This window comes from Pelophylax lessonae (genome assembly GCF_965119305.1).
Source record: "Pelophylax lessonae genome assembly, chromosome: 6".
Classification (NCBI taxonomy): Eukaryota; Metazoa; Chordata; class Amphibia; order Anura; family Ranidae; genus Pelophylax; species Pelophylax lessonae.
In genome coordinates this window covers 102,231,901-102,254,224 of record NC_138773.1, presented here as the reverse complement: position 1 = coordinate 102,254,224, position 22,324 = coordinate 102,231,901, and positions in this window count along the sequence as shown.

Genomic DNA, 22,324 nt, shown 5'->3' with positions numbered 1-22,324 from the left:
TCCTCCTCATCCATCCTTTTAGGTGTACAAACAATAGTAATTGGGGCCTAGTGTGCTTCTGTACGTGTGAAAAACATACACTTTTTTTTTATCATATTTCCTATTCCGCTATTCTATAAAAACCTTTGGGGCTCAATTAAATTGCGGAATAGTCTGTGTCGGTACGTGTGAGATTCACCTTTCCAAGTTTTTGGGGCTCATCTCATACTTCTGAAGCTTTGAGGGTGCTGCCTGTTCTATACTCCTCCTCCTCCTCCTCCTCATCCATCCTTTTAGGTGTACAAACAATAGTAATTGGGGCCTAGTGTGCTTCTGTACGTGTGAAAAACATACACTTTTTTTTGATCATATTTCCTATTCCGCTATTCTATAAAAACCTTTGGGGCTCAATTAAATTGCGGAATAGTCTGTGTCGGTACGTGTGAGATCCACCTTTCCAAGTTTTTGGGGTTCATCTCATACTTCTGAAGCTTTGAGGGTGCTGCTTGTTCTATACTCCTCCTCCTCCTCATCCATCCTTTTAGGTGCACAAACAATAGTAATTGGGGCCTAGTGTGCTTCTGTACGTGTGAAAAACATACACTTTTTTTTGATCATATTTCCTATTCCGCTATTCAATAAAAACCTTTGGGGCTCAATTAAATTGCGGAATAGTCTGTGTCGGTACGTGTGAGATCCACCTTTCCAAGTTTTTGGGGTTCATCTCATACTTCTGAAGCTTTGAGGGTGCTGCCTGTTCTATACTCCTCCTCCTCCTCCTCCTCATCCATCCTTTTAGGTGTACAAACAATAGTAATTGGGGCCTAGTGTGCTTCTGTACGTGTGTAAAACATACACTTTTTTTTATCATATTTCCTATTCCGCTATTCAATAAAAACCTTTGGGGCTCAATTAAATTGCGGAATAGTCTGTGTCGGTACGTGTGAGATCCACCTTTCCAAGTTTTTGGGGTTCATCTCATACTTCTGAAGCTTTGAGGGTGCTGCCTGTTCTATACTCCTCCTCCTCCTCCTCCTCCTCATCCATCCTTTTAGGTGTACAAACAATAGTAATTGGGGCCTAGTGTGCTTCTGTACGTGTGAAAAACATACACTTTTTTTTGATCATATTTCCTATTCCGCTATTCAATAAAAACCTTTGGGGCTCAATTAAATTGCGGAATAGTCTGTGTCGGTACGTGTGAGATCCACCTTTCCAAGTTTTTGGGGTTCATCTCATACTTCTGAAGCTTTGAGGGTGCTGCCTGTTCTATACTCCTCCTCCTCCTCCTCCTCATCCATCCTTTTAGGTGTACAAACAATAGTAATTGGGGCCTAGTGTGCTTCTGTACGTGTGAAAAACATACACTTTTTTTTTATCATATTTCCTATTCCGCTATTCTATAAAAACCTTTGGGGCTCAATTAAATTGCGGAATAGTCTGTGTCGGTACGTGTGAGATCCACCTTTCCAAGTTTTTGGGGTTCATCTCATACTTCTGAAGCTTTGAGGGTGCTGCTTGTTCTATACTCCTCCTCCTCCTCCTCCTCATCCATCCTTTTAGGTGCACAAACAATAGTAATTGGGGCCTAGTGTGCTTCTGTACGTGTGAAAAACATACACTTTTTTTTGATCATATTTCCTATTCCGCTATTCAATAAAAACCTTTGGGGCTCAATTAAATTGCGGAATAGTCTGTGTCGGTACGTGTGAGATCCACCTTTCCAAGTTTTTGGGGTTCATCTCATACTTCTGAAGCTTTGAGGGTGCTGCCTGTTCTATACTCCTCCTCCTCCTCCTCCTCATCCATCCTTTTAGGTGTACAAACAATAGTAATTGGGGCCTAGTGTGCTTCTGTACGTGTGTAAAACATACACTTTTTTTTTATCATATTTCCTATTCTGCTATTCAATAAAAACCTTTGGGGCTCAATTAAATTGCGGAATAGTCTGTGTCGGTACGTGTGAGATCCACCTTTCCAAGTTTTTGGGGTTCATCTCATACTTCTGAAGCTTTGAGGGTGCTGCCTGTTCTATACTCCTCCTCCTCCTCCTCCTCCTCATCCATCCTTTTAGGTGTACAAACAATAGTAATTGGGGCCTAGTGTGCTTCTGTACGTGTGAAAAACATACACTTTTTTTTGATCATATTTCCTATTCCGCTATTCAATAAAAACCTTTGGGGCTCAATTAAATTGCGGAATAGTCTGTGTCGGTACGTGTGAGATCCACCTTTCCAAGTTTTTGGGGTTCATCTCATACTTCTGAAGCTTTGAGGGTGCTGCCTGTTCTATACTCCTCCTCCTCCTCCTCCTCATCCATCCTTTTAGGTGTACAAACAATAGTAATTGGGGCCTAGTGTGCTTCTGTACGTGTGAAAAACATACACTTTTTTTTGATCATATTTCCTATTCCGCTATTCAATAAAAACCTTTGGGGCTCAATTAAATTGCGGAATAGTCTGTGTCGGTACGTGTGAGATCCACCTTTCCAAGTTTTTGGGGTTCATCTCATACTTCTGAAGCTTTGAGGGTGCTGCCTGTTCTGTACTCCTCCTCCTCCTCTTCCTCATCCATCCTTTTAGGTGTACAAACAATAGTAATTGGGGCCTAGTGTGCTTCTGTACGTGTGAAAAACATATACTTTTTTTTTATCATATTTCCTATTCCGCTATTCTATAAAAACCTTTGGGGCTCAATTAAATTGCGGAATAGTCTGTGTCGGTACGTGTGAGATCCACCTTTCCAAGTTTTTGGGGTTCATCTCACACTTCTGAAGCTTTGAGGGTGCTGCCTGTTCTATACTCCTCCTCCTCCTCCTCCTCATCCATCCTTTTAGGTGTACAAACAATAGTAATTGGGGCCTAGTGTGCTTCTGTACGTGTGAAAAACATACACTTTTTTTTGATCATATTTCCTATTCCGCTATTCAATAAAAACCTTTGGGGCTCAATTAAATTGCGGAATAGTCTGTGTCGGTACGTGTGAGATCCACCTTTCCAAGTTTTTGGGGTTCATCTCATACTTCTGAAGCTTTGAGGGTGCTGCCTGTTCTATACTCCTCCTCCTCCTCCTCCTCCTCCTTATCCATCCTTTTAGGTGTACAAACAATAGTAATTGGGGCCTAGTGTGCTTCTGTACGTGTGAAAAACATACACTTTTTTTTTATCATATTTCCTATTCCGCTATTCAATAAAAACCTTTGGGGCTCAATTAAATTGCGGAATAGTCTGTGTCGGTACGTGTGAGATCCACCTTTCCAAGTTTTTGGGGTTCATCTCATACTTCTGAAGCTTTGAGGGTGCTGCCTGTTCTATACTCCTCCTCCTCCTCATCCATCCTTTTAGGTGTACAAACAATAGTAATTGGGGCCTAGTGTGCTTCTGTACGTGTGAAAAACATACACTTTTTTTTGATCATATTTCCTATTCCGCTATTCAATAAAAACCTTTGGGGCTCAATTAAATTGCGGAATAGTCTGTGTCGGTACGTGTGAGATCCACCTTTCCAAGTTTTTGGGGTTCATCTTATACTTCTGAAGCTTTGAGGGTGCTGCCTGTTCTATACTCCTCCTCCTCCTCTTCCTCATCCATCCTTTTAGGTGTACAAACAATAGTAATTGGGGCCTAGTGTGCTTCTGTACGTGTGAAAAACATACACTTTTTTTTGATCATATTTCCTATTCCGCTATTCAATAAAAACCTTTGGGGCTCAATTAAATTGCGGAATAGTCTGTGTCGGTACGTGTGAGATCCACCTTTCCAAGTTTTTGGGGTTCATCTCATACTTCTGAAGATTTGAGGGTGCTGCCTGTTCCATACTCCTCTTCCTCATCCTCCCTTTAGGGTAGGAAAAAATTTAATCGGGCCTAGTCTGTGTTTGTACGTGTGAGATGCACAGTTTTTTATCCTATTCCGCTATTCAATACACACCCTTTTGGTGTAAAAAACATTAAATTGCGGCATAGTTTGCATATTTGACTGTGAGATACACCCGTGCGATACTGTTGTTCTTTTGTTCCGCTATTCAATAAAGACCTTTCTAGGGCAAGATCTTAAATTTCAGAAATATGAGGAGAGCGTCAAATAGGGGCCGTGGCCTGGGTCGTGGTGGTGCTGCTGGTAGAGCTCCTGTTGCAAGGAGAGGACGTGGTCGATCTGTGCCAGCTACACGCACAAGTGAAACACCTTCCTCAAGTGTGAGTAGGCGACAGAACCTGCATCAGTATTTGGTAGGGCATCATACGCCCCTAGAAGTGATGAGGCCAGAACAAGTGGAGGCGATAGTAGATTGGTTTGCTGCTGACAGTGCCTCCAGTTCCTTCACATTGTCTCCCACCCAGTCTACTGCAGAAAGGTCACAGTTGGCACCTGCAGCTGATGTCCAACCGTCTTTCACCTCACCCCCTTGCAAATCAGGCAAGCAGTCTGAGCCCCAAGCCATACAGCAGTCTCTTCTTCTTTTTGATGACTCTGTCAGCAGGGTTTCCCAGGGCCATCCACCTAGCCCTGCCCCAGAAGTGGAAGAGATTGAGTGCAGCGATGCCCAACCACTTATTTCTCAAGATGAGTACATGCAAGGATCATCGCAGCACGTCTCCGATGATGACGAAACGCAGGTGCCAACTGCTGCGGCGTTCAGCATTGTGGAGACCGACAAGGAGGGCAGGGGTGAAGACTGGGTGGAAGATGATGTGGAGGACGATGAGGTCCTCGACCCCACATGGAATGAACGTCATGCAGGTGACCTGAGTAGTTTGGAGGAAGAGGCGGTGGTCGCACAGAGCCACCAGCACAGCAGAAGAGGGAGCAGGGTGCAGAAGCGGAGCGGCCGTGCCCTAGACACTACGCCCGCTACTGCCCAACGCAGCAAGGGAACGAGCGCACCAAAGTCAGCTCAAAGGAGTTCTCTAGCGTGGAAGTTCTTTAGAAAATGTGCTGATGACAGGACACGAGTGGTTTGCACCCTGTGCAATCAGAGCTTGAAGCGAGGCATAAACCTTCTCAACCTGAGCACAACCTGCATAATCAGGCATCTAAGTGCAAAGCACGAGCTGCAGTGGAGTACACACCTTCAAAACCAAGAAACGTCTCTGGCTCATCCTGCTTCCTCTTCTGCTGCAGTCTCGGCCGCTCCAGCCACATCTGTAGTGATACCGGCACCTGCCACCCCGCAAACAGACGATCTGTCAGCAACACCACCACCTGGGTCACCAACAACCATCTCCACAATGTCCCGTGGAAGCGTTCAGATTTCCATCTCCCAAACACTTGAGAGGAAGTACCCCCCTACCCACCCGCGATCCCTGGCCCTGAATGCCAGCATTTCAAAATTATTGGCCTTTGAAATGCTGTCATTCCGTCTGGTGGAGACGCACAGTTTTAAAAACCTTATGTCGGTGGCTGTCCCACAGTACGTCGTGCCCAGCCGCCACTACTTTTCCAGGCAAGCCATCCCTTCCCTACACAACCAAGTGGGGGAAAAAATCAGGTGTGCACTGCGCAACGCCATCTGTGCCAAGGTCCACCTAACTACCGATACGTGGACCAGTAAGCACGGTCAGGGGCGTTATATCTCCCTAACGGCACACTGGGTAAATGCAGTGGCGGATGGGCCTGAGGCGGATAGCAATTTGGCGCATGTCCTTCCACCACCGAGGATTGCAGGGCGCTTCAGTTTGCCTCCTGTTCCTAACTCCTCCTACTCCGCTTCCTCATCCTCTACCGCCTCCTCATCCGGACAGCGTAACACCTTCACCACCAACTTCAGCACGGCCAGGGGTAAACGACAGCAGGCAGTTTTACAACTTGCCTGTTTGGGGGACAAACCACACACCGCGTAGGAGTTGTGGAGGATCATGGAACAGCAAACAAATGAGTGGTTGCTGCCAGCGAGCCTCAAGCCCGGCCTGGTGGTGTGCGATAATGGGAGAAATCTCATAGCAGCTCTGGGCCTAGCCGGTTTGACGCACATCCCTTGCCTGGTGCATGTGCTGAATTTGGTGGTGCAGAGGTTCCTTAAAAACTACCCCGATATGTCAGAGCTGCTGCAGAAAGTGCGGGCCGTTTGTGCGCACTTTCGGCGTTCTCACCCTGCTGCTGCTCGCCTGGCAGCGCTGCAGCGTAACTTCGGCCTTCCCGCTCACCGCCTCATATGTGACGTGCCCACAAGGTGGAACTCCACCTTGCACATGCTGGAAAGACTGTGCGAGCAGCAGCAGGCCATAGTGGAGTTTCAGCTGCAGCACGCACGCGTGAGTCGCTCTGCGGAACAGCACCACTTCACCACCAATAACTGGGCCTCCATGCGAGACCTGTGTGCCTTGTTGCGCTGTTTTGAGTACTCCACCAACATGGCCAGTGGCAATGACGCCGTTCTCAGCTTAACTATCCCACTTCTATGCCTCCTTGAAAAAACAATTCGGGCGATGATGGAAGAGGATGTGGCACAGGATGAGGAGGAGGAGGAGGAGGATGAAGAGGTAACATTTCAAAGGCTTTCAGGGCAGTCATTCGCAAGGGGCTCCGAGGGTGGGTTCCTGCACACACAAACGCCAGGGACACAATTGTCCAGCAGGGGCACAGTTCTGGAGGATGAGGAGGATGAGGAGGAGGAGGAGCTGGAGGAGGAGATGGAACCATGTTCACAGCAGGGTGGCACCCAGGCCAGCTCATGGCCATCACTGGTGCGTGGCTGGGGGGATACAGAGGACACGGACGATACACCTCCCACAGAGGACAGCCTTTCGTCGCCTCTGGGCAGCCTGGCACACATGAGCGATTACATGCTGCAGTGTCTCCACAACGACCGCCGAGTTGCCCACATTCTAACTTGTGCTGATTACTGGGTGGCCACGCTGCTGGATCCCCGTTACAAGGACAACGTACCGTCCTTAATTCACTCACTGGAGCGCGATCGCAAGATGCGCGAGTACAAGCGCACGCTGGTAGACGCGATGCTGCTGGCATTCCCATCTGACAGCGGGGCCACAGTGGAAGCACAAGGCAGAGGAGGAGGAGGTCGCCAACTCAACCAGGGCACCGCCAGCACCTCAGAAGGCAGGGTTAGCATGGCCGAAATGTGGAAAAGCTTTGTCAGCACGCCACAACAAACAGCAGCACCAGCAGCTCAGATGGAACGTCTTAGCAGGAGGCAGCATTTTACCAACATGGTGGAGCAGTATGTGTGCACACGCCTACATGTAGTGAATGAGGGGTCTGCCCCCTTCAACTTCTGGGTCTCCAAATTGGGCACATGGCCTGAGCTTGCCCTTTACGCCTTGGAGGTGCTGGCGTGCCCTGCAGCCAGTGTATTATCTGAATGGGTATTTAGCACGGCTGGGGGTGTTATAACAGACAAGCGCAGCCGCCTGTCCAGAGACAATGTGGACAAGCTCACGTTCATTAAAATTAACCAGGCATGGATCCCACGGGACTTTTCCGTACCTTGTGCAGAATAGCAATGGATACCGACCTTACCCAGCCATTGTTCCATTTTTGCTCTTTCTCACTCTTTTGGGGTGTACCCTCATTTAAAATTTGTGAAAAGAAGCAGTGTTGGCTACCTCGTCCTCCTCCTCAGGGCCAGATTAACGTAGGGGCTATTGGAGCTGCAGCTCCATGCAGGCCCCTACCTTTTATATAGGCCCCGGGTTGGCCATATTCACTGTGACCGCTCTTCTGTCACTTGTAAACACAGAAGTCTGGCTTCTATGCTCGCTTCCCCAGGCAGCACCCTCAGAACCTCCCCACACAGCGCGAAGGCCGGACAAGGAGGGACAGTTGCCGATGCATGGATGTGTTTATGGGCTTCAGAGACAGCATCCCATGTTGAATTAGGCATGCATGGCTGCACCCTTCCTCCTCTGGGTGCATGCCAAGGCACGGCCCTTAAGGCCCTTCAAAATCCTCAGCACCAAGACCATGATGCTCTTAATCCGGCCCTGGTCCTCCTCCACCGCCGCTTCCACCTACACCGCCCATAGGTGTGCGCAGCCTATTGCATTAGGGTGTGCACCCCAAAGTTGAAATACACATGCATGTGTTTGCCTACATGTACATGGCCCTGATACATTACTCTCCCTGCTGGCAAAGAGAAATAGAGCAGAGCAGGTGCGAGGGAGATCTTTCCCATCTCCTCACTGGCAAACAGAGCGATAATGCTATGTGCCCTAGGTGATTAGGGTGTGCCCAGGTACACCAGGCACACCCTGTGCGCACGCCTATGACACCGCCACATCCACCACCACCTCAACCTCCCTCCTACTCCTTATGGGCCTCGTCCTTCAGAGATGAAGAACATTGTTTTATTTTTCTGTTTTTTTTTTTGTTGTTTTAAGTTATTTCCCTATCCACATTTGTTTGCAGAGCACTTGCCATGCTCTTAACTATGTTTTGCTGCCATTTGCAGCACTCTAGCCCTTTCCATTGGTGTTTTAGAGCCATTTTAGTGCCTTAAAGTTCGGGTCCCCATTGACTTCAATGGGGTTCGGTGTCCGGGAAAAGTTCGGTAAAAGTCCGGGACACGGACCCGGACTTTTTTTTAAAGTTCGGCCGAACCCGTCGAACACGGACATCTAGGTGTCCGCTCAACCCTATTCATAATACAATTTGTCTGAGATCCAAAAAACCTCAACCAGTGACATCTCAAAGTTGCAGGAATGCCATCGCTGAGTTTTATGACTCTGCTAGATCTGTGGGGAGGATGTCACCACTAAGTTGTGTCACAGCTGTTATCACTAAACCAAAAGCAGAGTGGGAAGAGGTGAGTCATCAAATTATATGGTGGCAAGAGGTCTGCCCACTATTTAAGGGAACAATATTACTTGTTTAGGGCACCTTTTGGGCACCAACGCCAGAATTGGGCCCCAACGTACACCAATTTTCTGGCCAATGAGATTTGGACAGAGATTATGGACCTCTAATGCTTGTTTCGCCTTTTTTTTTAGGATCCCCCTTAGTATAGAGTTAAACATTATTTTGCAACTGTTTTAGTACACTTTTTAGAATGTTTTCTTTAGCTTTTAGTTGTTTATGTTTATTGAGTTACTGTGCTTTGCAACAATAAAAATATTTCTTCCCCAGCATTGGTGTGTTAGAGGGTAAAAGGTTGTTTGCACCGGAAGTCAGAAGATCCAAACATCAGTGCCTCCTTCAAGTGTAAGGAAGGGAAGGGGGAGGGTTCAAGTTTATTTGTGCATAGGCATTGTGCATTAGTACAGGCCATTAAAAGCACTTGTTCATTAGTGCAGTAAAGGTATGCATAAAACTTTCTGTAACGTTTACCAAGTTCAAGACGATAGTATTGAATAACCTTAGATTAAAACCTGGAAAATGATAGTCTAGCTTACAGATGCTGAATTGTGTTCGTTTTTGTTTATTTGGGTTGCCGCTCACAGGGAATTACATTTGCATATTTTTATGTCTTGCATATGCTAATGCATTTTCTGCAAAACTAAAAAATATGAAAGATTTTATAGAGCACACAGGCTAATTACGGTAATTATATTACTGACAAAATTTTGCATACTGACATTTATTTCTGGTAGCTACATAGATATATATAATACAATTTTATGTTCGCTTTTTTTGTATTGACTTGATTTGAAAATATCTTCAGTTAAAAGTGTCCACTCAAATAAAGTTTATGATGGCAGATTAAAGTGGTTGTATTTACCCAGTGAAGTGACTGGCAACAGGTGATACATTTGTATAGTTTTTTTCTTTTCTATAGCCATTCAAAATCAGAATTTATACAGCTTGACTAGGATTTCATAAAGCAGCTCAGTAAGGGGAGCTCTGAGAGCTGATTGGAGGGAGGAGACACACCCCTCTTCACACAACACACAATAACAGAGCTGAGGCTATCAATCCCAGGCTGTGTGCTGAAGCTCCCTCCCCTGTCAGGAATGAGGCAGAGGACAGAAATGACAAGTACACACTATAGAGGAATATGCTTTGTTCACATTTCAAGTCAGAGTTTTACAACAATGTATATGGCAAAATGGTAGAAACATATGGTTCTTTGTTTTCAAAAAAGGGTGGGATACATACAAAATGTAAGCAGATACTAATATTTATAAGGCATAGTCAGAAATTGTGGAACCATGGAATATTTGATTGTCTTTGAGGATAAGAAAAGAATGGTTGTCCCTGCTGGAGAAACTGAACCTTGCTTTAGAAGCAGGCTATACGTGTGTGTGCATGTGTTTTTCAGTTTAACTTAAAGTGTTACTAAACCCAGGGCTCTGCATTCACTATATCTGGTCTCTCACTGTACACAGAACATGGAAATGCAATTATTTTAGTAAATAAAAAACTGCTAAATACCTTTTCTCATCAGCAGTTAGACCAGTCTTGTGACTTCTATCAGTGTCCAGCCAAGCTCTGGTTAAAGCTTGTAGGAGGAGTTTTCTGACTGACCTATGATACTGCAAGATCCCTGACTCTCCGTCAGGGTAGTGCTGATTGGCCCAGTGCTGATCACATGCACCCTCCCAAGGAAAAAAAAAAACACTTCTAGTAATTCACACCAAACTGAGCATGTGCAGCCTGACTCTATAGACTCTGTGTTATCAGAAAATTGTTGGGATTCAGTGGAAGGAGGGAAGGATCAGAGAAGACAGGATCAAACAGACTTTTTATAAAATTCTGAGAATTACCCCTTAGGTTCCACAGCTAGAATAACCAGCATCCTGTGCTCCATATACAGACTGATTTTACTGTTGTGGGTTAAGTAACACTTTACTTGGTATATGTCTTTTAATTTCCTCTTTAATTGCAGATGGTTGTCTCCCACAGTGGCTCCACATTTCCTTTTCTGGCAGATTATGATATTGTGTAGCTTATCCCAGAAGGCACTATCCTGAATATGCACTCCATGGAGGTGTGCTGGCAAGTAGTATTTTAATGATAACGGAAAGTATAACACATGATCCTAAATTCCACTGGAGTCTTGACAATTGGATATTTTAAAACTTTTTCTTTTTGCCTTTTATTTCCTGCTAAGCGAAAGTACATTTAAAGCAATTAAAGTGTCTGTAAACCTGTTTGATGTTATGTGGCAGCTAAATAAAACCAAATATCTAAAGATCTTGCTTAACCTCCCTGGCGGTATGATTCTTTCGGATTTTAGGTGCTGAAAGCGGTACCATTATTTTGCTTGCAATTCTGGAGAATGAGCAGCCCAAACCAGCTATTTACTAATGATTTCTTTTTACCGTGTGTTCTTCTTTATAACATCCCGAGTATGATAAAGTTTGAAACACAAAATCCTAAATTATAATATAATAAATAACTATAAAATAATAATATAATAATAACACTTTTTTTTTTCCAAAAAATAACACTTTTTATTCAATAAATGATAGTAAATCATGTAATCAAAAACACTGACATTTTTTTTTGTCAATCAAGGATGCAATATATTTTTTTTTTTCCCAAAAAGGATGCAATATTACTCTTCATACTGCTTCAATAAACGTCCCGGGTGTGGAAAATTTTGAAACAGGGTACAGCGCAAAGTCCAACATCACAGTCTGGACAGTAGTACCGTGTTTCTTTTCTTATTTTCCGCCCGGTGTCGTCGTGCTTGGAACAGCACACCACACACATTCTTGTGGGTGCAGCCTTCTTCTCCGTCGGCGGAATGAGGTCCATAAAATGACGACCGGTCAGTCGTTCGGGGTTCACGACACCAGCCGCACGGCGTCCGGATCGACTTACAGTTGGTGTCTGGTGCCTGAGAAAAATCAGCTCCGCAATTTTCCACACAAAGTCCGCATGGATCATAGGCCGGTCGCTTTTCTTTTTCAGCAGAATGAAGGCATTCCATAAACACTGCTCCAGGAGGTGTCTGAAAATTTTTTTATAGTATTTCTTCTGCTGTTTCCGCATTGCTGGATAGAAGGTCATGGCCTGGTCAGCTCTGTCCACACCTCCCATGGTGTTATTGTAATCCAGGGCCAGTTGCGGTTTCAGCACATCTTTTCCCCCTTTTGTATGGACCATGACAGTGGCGGTGCTATGGATGGTGCTCATCAGGCAGACATCTTTTTTGTCGCGCCATCTAAGTGCCAACATTTTGCCTTTCTGCCAGGCAACTAACTCTCCAGGCTTGAGTTTTTTGTTGGCAAAGCTGGGGGGCATGTCACGCCGGTTTGCTCTGACGGTCCCATAAGCATCCGTCTTGTGCTGTAGGAGGAACTCAAACAGTTCTGGGGAGGTGTAAAAATTGTCTGTAGTGACACAGTACCCCTGATCCAGCAGAGGCTCAATCAGCGTCAGAACTGAAGCAGTTGCCATCCCATAGCTGCTGAACCTTGGGTTAAACTTAGTTCCTCTTCCGGTATATAGGACCGAGTTCCAAATATAACCAGAGCTGGATTCACACAGCATAAAGGATTTTATTCCAAAGCGTGCTCGCTTGGACGCAATATATTGGATCCAGCTAAGTCTCCCTTTATACGCCATAAGACTTTCGTCAATGCAAATGTCTCTTTCTGGGACATAGGACCGCTGGAAGTTTTTCAAAATTAATTGATAAATGTCCCAGATTTTTTTCAGCTTCGGAGCCGGATGAGATGTTTCATCAAACTCCTCATTGTTGGCAAAGTGCAAATATCGCATTATAAGGGAAAATTTGTACTCCGACATTATGGTTCCAAAAAAAGGAGTGGCCAATAATTTGTTGGTGGTCCAATACCACTTCTGCAGGGGTTTCCCCACCACTCCCTGCAGAATAATAAGGCCCAGGAATCTCCAGATATCCGCACTGGTAACGGGTTCCCACATCCTGCTCCTGGAAAACCGCCGATGTGCTGCGGTTTGTTGTTGCTGGTACCGGTTGGTCTCCACAACAATTTTTTCGATGACCTCATCGGTCAAAAAAAGCTGCAGATACGCCAAGGGGTTATCCTCCTCAACATCAACTTTGAGACCAGGCGTTCCGGTATACGGGAACCTTGGGGGCGCTACGTGCTCCATACCGCAGTCGATCACGCACCACGTACGCACATCGCTCGGCACATCATCATCACTAAACTCACTTTCGTCGGATGATGAGCTTTCCCATGCATCGCTGTCACTCCACTCTCCGTGCGATTCGGGATCGCTGTCGCTATCGCCCAGCAGGTCATACATCGCTTTTGATGTTGCGGCACGCTTGCTTGAGGCCATGGTCGCTCTGCAATAATCCAGATACAAAGTATGGAAATAATGCAGGAAGTGCAATGGAGAAAGCACTGGGGGGCATAAAAAGGTCACTTTATTATATTTTGGGAATGTAATCCAATAGGATTACAGTGTGTCAGTGTGTTTGGTGTTTATACTTTTTGAATTTGCCGCCGGTTCCACCCCCCGGCGGACGTCACGTCGCCGGAGACGGAAGCCGGGGCTTACAGACGATCGAGAGGAACATCCGCCGCCGGACACCGCTCTCATACATCGCTGGATCCCGGAGAAAAGGTAAGTGAAACCTCCACCAGGATCCAGCGATCTTCCCAGCGCTACCCCGAGTGTGACTCGGGGTTACCGCTTTTGGCTCAAAAATCTTACCCCGAGTCACACTCGGGAATACCGCTAGGAAGGTTAAGAAAGAAATCCACCCCGCCAGTGTTCCATACACCGTTGGGTGGATTCTTGACTGCTGTATTGTGCTGTTACCTGCATTCCGTCTAGGCTCGAATTAAAGGTTCTCTATGGTGTAAAGTGGTGAGCACATTTATGGTTATCTTTACAAATTGTTGTTGGTTTTCTGTGATATGATACTTATGTACTGCATGGCTCATGTTCTTTCATTGTTTATTTTTCTTACGTTTGTAGAAACAATTTAGTCACCATTGATGGTCCCTGACGAAGCAACTGATGAGTAGTATGTCCCGCGAAATGCATTGGATTGCCTAAATATGTTTCCCAACAAACGAAGCAATCATAGTTTGCATTGGTGCTCATGTAAACTTTTTCTTTATATGTACATTTTTTATGAGAAGTTTTAACTTTGTATAATGAATAAATATGTTTTTTTTTTTAAATTAAAATGAATCATCAATATGTAACCTGGATTTTCCAAACAACTGAATCACCCAAGCGCTCACTCCGATGGGACTACTGGGTGTGCCGCTCTCCTCAGGCGGGGAACTCCAAACAGAAGTGCTTGTGAAAGAGAAAAGGAGGCGCAAACACCTAGTGCATTACCCTTGGACACCTTAAAAACTTTTTATTAAAATGCCAAAAACATACTCATAGACATGAAGAGCAAAAATTGCATTGAATGAGTCCACCACATGTGGAAGTAATCGTCCCTGTAATTGGACCGCTGACGCGTTTCGGGAGGCATGCTCCCTTCCTCCTTAGCTATGACTGCATGGGTATCTCACACTACAGTACCATAGTTGCTACAATTCATCAAGCCAATGGCCATTATAGGTGGAGCATGTTATCTACTCATGGGCAGGGCATTTAAAATAGAGGTGGTTCTACAAGAGGCGTATCGTTATTGTAGAACATACTTTTCAAATACTGTATATACAGGAACATTTATATTAATAAGGCTATAAATGCAGCCAAGAAGAAATTGTTCATTAATATATATATATTTTTTTTTTTTTATAAATTTGCTTAGCTAGCTACAACTTTTAATATGTAAGGTCTATTTATTGTACTGCAACCTAACAGCTCTTGCAGAGAATACAATAATAAACACCAATCACCCTGAAAACACGTTTGTCATAATACAATGTATTTTTAGAAAAAATCATTTGACACTGACCTTCCTGCTGAGCACTGATACACCTGCTGTGTCTCCTGATGGGTTGAAGGTTTTTGTAGATTACAACAATCCTGTGTAATAAAACTAGTTAGCACTCTGTCATCCAGCTTAAAGGGTAACTCCACTTTCGTTGGGAAAAGAAAAGCAAATAAAGAAAAAACAATATAGCGTATACAATTGCAACACAAATCATATTGTAATTGAATGTTATTAAAAATGATCTTTCCTTTTCAATCTGCAGCTGTTGTAATTTTCTGAAAATGCAATGCAATATGGCTACCTGGAGGTGTTCTGTACACAGAATGTGTACTGACCACACCCCAGAAACATCATTTCCTGCTTGTGTGATTGGCTCACCAATTTTCCCAGAAGTCTGCCGAAGATACATGTCAGATTTCTGGCATCCCCTGTAACAAAAATGTTGGTGAGATAATCCCAATAGGAACACGTCTAAAGGGATGCAGGCCCAGCAGCTTTCCTCATTAGAGCCCTGCAGCTGTCACAGCTGATAGATAATTATGAAACCACTCCCATTTGACCCACTCAGCACAGAGGCACAGAGGAACAAACAATGATTTCTTCAGAATAACAAAAGGTAGGAATCTGCAGCAAAGTTTGTTAAAACCCCTACACTGTACATAGATCACCCAGAAGGGAATGTTTTTTCTCAACAAAAATGGAGTTACGCTTTAAAGGGTAACTCCATTTTCATGAAAAAAAAAAATAGCAAATAAGAAAAAAAAAATATATATAGCATATACAATTGCAACTCAAGTCATATTGTAATTGAATGTTATTAAAAATGACCTTTACTTTTCAATCTGCAGCTCTGTAATTGTTTTTAAAACACAATGCAATATGGCTACCTGGAGGTGTTCTGTACACAGATACAAGTCAGATATCAGGCAAGATATCAATGTCATTTTTGGTGAGTTAGGCTAGCCATACAGTACATGTTCAATTTTCTTGTAGAATTTTCCGTTAGATTTACCAAAAAACATATATTATGAGGTCAAAATTAAAAAAACTTTCAGTTGTATCCTGTTAGGCAGGCCTTTGTACTACATAGTTGAAGTTAAATTTAAGGAAAATTGTACAGAAAATTGTAAGAGAATTATATAATGTAAGGTCAGCCATACTCTCAATAGGAAATCACATCTAAAGGGTTGCAGGTCCTGCAGTCTCATAAGGGGCCTGCAGATGAACGAGCTGGTGGATAATTAACCACTTAAGCCCCGGAAGATTTTACCCCCTTCCTGACCAGGGGGTATTTTGCGATTCGGCACTGCGTGACTTTAACGGACAATTGCGCGGTCGTGCGACGCTGTACCTAAACGAATTTGACGTCCTTTTTTTCCCACAAACAGAGCTTTCTTTTGGTGGTATTTGATCACCTGTGCGATTTTTAGATCACGCGCTATAAACAAAAAAAGAGCGTCAATTTTGCAAAAATAACAATATTTTTCACATTTTTTTTTATATGAAATTCCCCCCCAAAAAAAAAGTAAAAATCAAAATTTTTTAAAATTTTCGGCCAATTTGTTTTATGCTACATATGTTTGGTAAAAAAAATCGCAAAAAGCGTATTTTGATTGGTTTGCGCAAAAGTTATCACGTTTACTAACAAAGGGAAAGATTTTTGTCATTTTTGTTGTTTTTTTTTTTAACGCGTAATGGCGGCGATCTGCGATTTTTTTTGCGGTACTGCGACATTGGGGCGGACAGATCGGACCCTTGACTGACATTTGTGACACTTTTGGGGTTACCAGTGACATTTCTACAGTAATCAGTGCTATACATATGCACTGTTACTGTAAAAATACACTGGTTGTGAAGGGGTTAACTTTATTTGGAAGGGAGGGGCTGTGTGTATCCCTAGGGGCGTGCTTTCTACTGTGATTGGCTGTGGGTTGAGCTGTAAGGACACTGATCAACGGATCTACATACTAGATCCGTTTTATCAGTGTCTTTACAGCGAGGAGAATGACAGGCAGCTTGTTTACACAAGCTGCCTGACATTCTCCCTCTCCCCCGCCGATCGCCAAGTGACCGGCGGACATCGGGTCCGCTGGTCACACGCGCGGGGGGGTCCGTGACCACGCGGGAGCGGGAGCGCGCCTCCGGGGGCGCGCGCTCGCTCCCTAGACCCTCACAAGCTAGTGACGTAGCCCTACGTCACTTTGCCTGTGAGGGGCTGACTGCCGACGTAGATCGGCGTTAGGCAGTCGGCAAGTGGTTAAGAAACCACTCCCATTAGACTCACTTTTGCACATGGACACAGACAAACACACAGGGATTTCTTCAGAATAACAAAAGGTAGGCATCTGCAATGATATTTGTTAAATCCTTGCAATGTACAGAAATCACCCAAAGGGGAATGTTTTTTTCTCAACAAAAGTGGAGTAACTCTTAATATAATGTTCAACGTAGTGTATATCATGCAGGAGTATACAGGAGAAGTAAAATATAGTGAGTGTAGTACATGGGGTCTGAATAAAATGTAGACAATATATTATAATAATAATAATATAAGCATAGTGTAAACAGTGCAGGGGTCAGGAATATAACATACAACATCCTGGTCAGTAAAGCCAAAGTAATGCCGCTCTACTGTAGGTAAGTGACCGACTCTCATATGTTGTGAACTGGAAACCAGGGTGCTGCACAGCTCGTCTGTGAGATTCAGCAACATGCACAAATCCAGAATATTTCTGCACTTCTTGGTATCTTTATTGAAGCATTAAAATTACATTACAGGTATAACAGGAAAATGAACCGCTTGCAGACCAAATACTGTATATATATATGGTGGCAAAGCGGCTCCTATGCACAGGATCACGTACCTGCACATGATCCTGCACTTCCAGTTATGGGGTGCAAGGCGCTCCGTTTTCATCCAATCCTATCCCATCTGATCCTCCAGACGGATGGAGAATTGGGTTTCCATCCATCTGGATTTCACGGACAGGATCGGATAGCAGCAAATGTCAGTGGACATGTCACCGCTGACATCCGCTACTCCATAGAGGTGCATGGAGTGTCCGATCAGGTCCGCCTGAAAACATGACAGGCGGACCTGATCCGAAAGCCTGTGTGAAAGGGCCCCAAGTCATCAGTTTTTCATCCGTTGTCATCAGGGCTTTTTTACTAAGAAAATAGGTGCAGGAACTCAGCCACGACCCCAAAGCCCCCCCTCCCTACACATACACCCTCCAAACCACATCAAATGAATAGGTGTGGTCAGATTTCACTAACAGTTTTAGGATCATAAAGTAGCACTAAATACCAAGCTTCCAAGTGTATAGTTTAGAGGTGGGGGTTACACACAGAGTTCAGGGATGCGATATGTACATAGTGTAGAGTTGAGGGGTGCACTGCATACAGAGTGCAAAGTTCAGACTACTTCACAGCTACTTACCCCTGCATCCCCCATATTCATCTCACTTTCACCCCTCTTTAGCTCTGACCTCTGCATGCATCTCCCCCTCCTCTGCCCCCATCTTCTACCCCCCCCCTCTTTAAAAGCTCCACCAACTTCCACATGTCTTACTTTTGTTGCCTTATTAAGCTGAAGCACCCAGTCAGCTCTAGTGCCTCCCCACACACTGTAGGTGGCTCTGCCTCTCTCGCTTGCAGGGAAATCAACCAGTAGGGATGTAGGCATCTGCACTGCAACCTGGGAACCTGCATCCCCCTTGTCCCCACCCTGCACTCTGTGGGAGCTGCTCAGGAGATCAGATCTATTGGAGCCATTAGGAGATGAGCTGTCACTTGTAAACACAGAAGCTGGACTTCTGTGTTTACAAGTGATAGTGTGGAGCGGGGAGCAGAGGACCTGAGCCAGAGGTGGTGGAACTTAGTTCCACCATGTTCCAGCTGAAAAAAAGCCCTGGTTGTCATCAGTTTTTCATCCTTTGTCATCCACTGTCATCTGTTTTCCATCCGTTTTCCATTCGATCTGTTTTTTTAATGGATGAAAAAAGGGCTTTCATCCGTTCAAAAAAACAGATGTTGACGGAATTGGATACAAACAGATGTATATGAATGATCATTCGTTGTCATACATTTTTCCATAGAAATGCATTGATGTCAGTATTTCATCCGTCAACGGATGGATAAAAAACGGACGAATGGTCCGTATGTATGAAAGGGGCCTTAAGGATTTTCCCAGAAAGCCTTTGATTGGCAACAGATGGATAAAAAATGGACGAAAGGTCCGTATGTATGAAAGGGGCCTTAAGGATTTTCCCAGAAAGCCTTTGATTGGCTCAGGGTGCTTCCCCTCCCTCTCCAAGTCTGATTTCTGTTGTATAAGAGATTGTGCTGGATTATTATTATTTTTTCCATATTTGATTAGTGTTCAGCTTTAACTTCACACAGTGTCTACCTTTCATGTCCTCCTCCTTTACATCTGCTACACAATGGAAGGTGCAATTTATTTCTGTGTGCCATCATTGATGTTGCTGGAGGTGTCCTGCAGATTATTTCTTTGCGCATAATGCTCCATTGCTCCGATTTCATATCCCTTTGGCTGTTGTGAAATTTCAGCGACAATAATATGTGCTTTCTACAAAATGGCTTCCAGCATCAGAGAAAGCACTCCATTTACTGCAAGAAATTCAACAATCTGTTCAGCAATGAGCAGCAGATAAAAGTGCTGGCTTATTCATTAGGCCGATAATGCTGATAAACTGACAATGTTGGAAAGAAAAGTCATTTTTCATTTCAGCGCGCCTTTACTTAAGTATATGGGACTTGCAAGAGCAGGGACATTTATTTCAACTAGAGTAATGAGATTCATTGTCGTTAAAACAAGCTTAATTGTTCGCAGTCACGTCTAATGGAAAGACAGAGATCTCACTCACAAGGTGTGGTGGAGAGAGCTAATGTAGTAATGCAGCGCGCATCTCCGCAGGTGACAAAGTCATTCAATTCATTTTAGTATCAGTGGCCACGCCTCCTAATTACCTTTGAGAGACCTGTCATTCAGCTAGATGATACTCATCGCTAAGCTCAATCTTACTTTATTAAAGTGTGTGACCTCCAGCTTTTCAATTCAGTTAAGCAAAGCATTTCTCTTCCAATTTAATTAGAAGATTAACATTCCACAGTATTTAATTTCTTTTCTTTGTTCCGATAGGAGGGAAGATTATTAAGATTAATAAATTGTTGCTTCAGAAAACAAATCATTTTTTTCATCTTTAAGATATTTCTTCAGTTTCAAATAACCAGACTAGTAGATCTCTCATTCAAGATGCTTAAAGGAGCAACTTCCATCACAATAAATACAACTTCTTCATTTTTTAAAATGAATTCTTAAAATAGATGTAAACCCAATTACTAAAACATCATATAAGGATTATATTATTATATAAATGTTTTTAGCACTGATTACTGTAGTAATGTCACTGCTTTCCCCCAAAAAGTGTCAAAAATGTCAGTTAGGGGTCCGATCTGTCCGCCGCAATGTCGCAGTCCTGGTAAAAATCGCAGATTGCCGCCATTACCAGTAAAAAAAAAAAAATAAAAATTACATAAATCTTTCCCCTAGTTTGAAGACGCGATAACTTTTGCGCAAATCCAATCAAAATACTGTACGCCTATTACGATTTTTGTTTTTACCAAAAATATGTAGCAGAATATAAATTGGCCTAAAAGATTGACAAATTTTGATTTTTAAATTTTATATTATTATATAAATATATTTTTAGCACTGATTACTGTAGTAATGTCACTGATCCTCCCAAAAAATGTAAAAAATGTCAGTTAGGGGTCCGATCTGTCCGCTGAAATGCTGCAGTCCTGCTAAAAATCACAGATCACCACCATTACTAGTAAAAAAATAAATAAATAAAAACAACATAAATCTTTCCCCTAGTTTATAGATGCGATAACTTTTGCGCAAATCCAATCAATATACACTTATTGGGATTTTTTACCAAAAATATGTAGCAGATTACAAATTGGCCTAAAAGGATGAACATTTTTGATTTTTAAATTTTTGTTCTGGGAATGTTATATAGCAGAATGTGAAAAATTATATATATATATATTTATTTTTTTTTCTCAGAATTGTCGCTCTTTTTTTGTTTATAGCGCAAAAAATAAAAATTGCAGAGGTGATCAAATACCACCAAAAGAAAGCTCTATTTGTGGGGAAAAAAAAAGGAGAACAATTTTATTTGGGTACAGCGTCGTACGACTGTGCAATTTTACGTTAAAATGACGCAGTGATGAATCAAAAAATGCCCTGGTCTTTAAAGCGGAGTTCCACCCTAAAATTACACTTACCTCCATCTTCATGCCCGGGGTCACCTGAAAAACAAATGGATAATGACATTTTTTTTTTTTTTTACTTACCTGGTTTAGAAGAAAATATACTCACCTAACTTCCTCTTCCTCCCCTCGGTGGCCACGGCGAATCGTCACTTCCTGGCTTGCAATGATTCCTGGGAGCTGAACATCATCGCTCCCAGGAATCAATGCGCCTGCACCGGTCCCGATGTCAGTTCCGGTGCAGGCGCCGTCATACCTTGTTAAACAGCTTCTGGGCATGCCCAGAAGCTGTGCAGGGATGACGCTGCGGCACCGGAAGTGACGACGGGGCCAGTGCAGTGCATCGTGGGACCGAAGAAGACGTAAGAGGACACAGAAGAGGATTGCGCTGGCTTCAAGCTGCCCACACCTGAGATGGCAGCGCTGGAAAATACATTTTCAAGGTAAGTATTTCTTCTAAAAGGTAAGTGCAACCCGGGACAGATCAGAGGCTATCCATTGTGGAATGTACTAGCCCTGACTGTCCCGGGGGTATTTTTATTAAAAAAATGTTCCCAGGGTGGAACTCCACTTTAAGGGGGCAAATCCTTCCAGTCCAGAACTGGTTAAAAGTTATCTTTCCTTTTCAATCTGAAGCCGCTGTAGTTGTCTGAAAATGCAATGCAATATGGCTACCTGGAGCTGTTCTGTACACAGAATGTGTACTGACCACACCCCAGAAACATCATTTGCTGCTTGTGTGATTGGCTCACCAATTTTCCCAGAAGTCTGCCTAAGATACAAGTCAGATTTCTGGCATCCTCTGCAACAAAAATTTAAGTTTTGGTGAGATAATCCCAATAGGAACACGTCTAAAGGGATGCAGACCCTGCAGCTTTTCCCATTAGTGTCCTGCAGCTGCCACAGCTGATAGCTAAATATGAAACCACTCCCATTAGACTCACTTAGCACAGAGGAACAAGCAATGATTTATTCAGAATAACAAATGGTAGGAATCTACAACAAAGTTTGTTAAAATCCTTACAATGTTCATAGATCACACAGAGGGGAATGTTTTTTCCTTAACAAAAGTAGAGTTATGCTTTAAATTTTGTAAGTAATTTCATTAATCATTTTTAGTATTTTTAAAGCGTAACTCCACTTTTGTGCAAAAAAAGTTGGATATACTGATGGTATATACCCACTCGCGCCAGACAATGTGATAAACAATAGTGCAAATGAATGAAAACATAAATAAACTAGGCAGCTGCTGTGCCAACTAATAGGTAAGCGATGATAAAAAAAACCCTACCAGGTAATATACTCA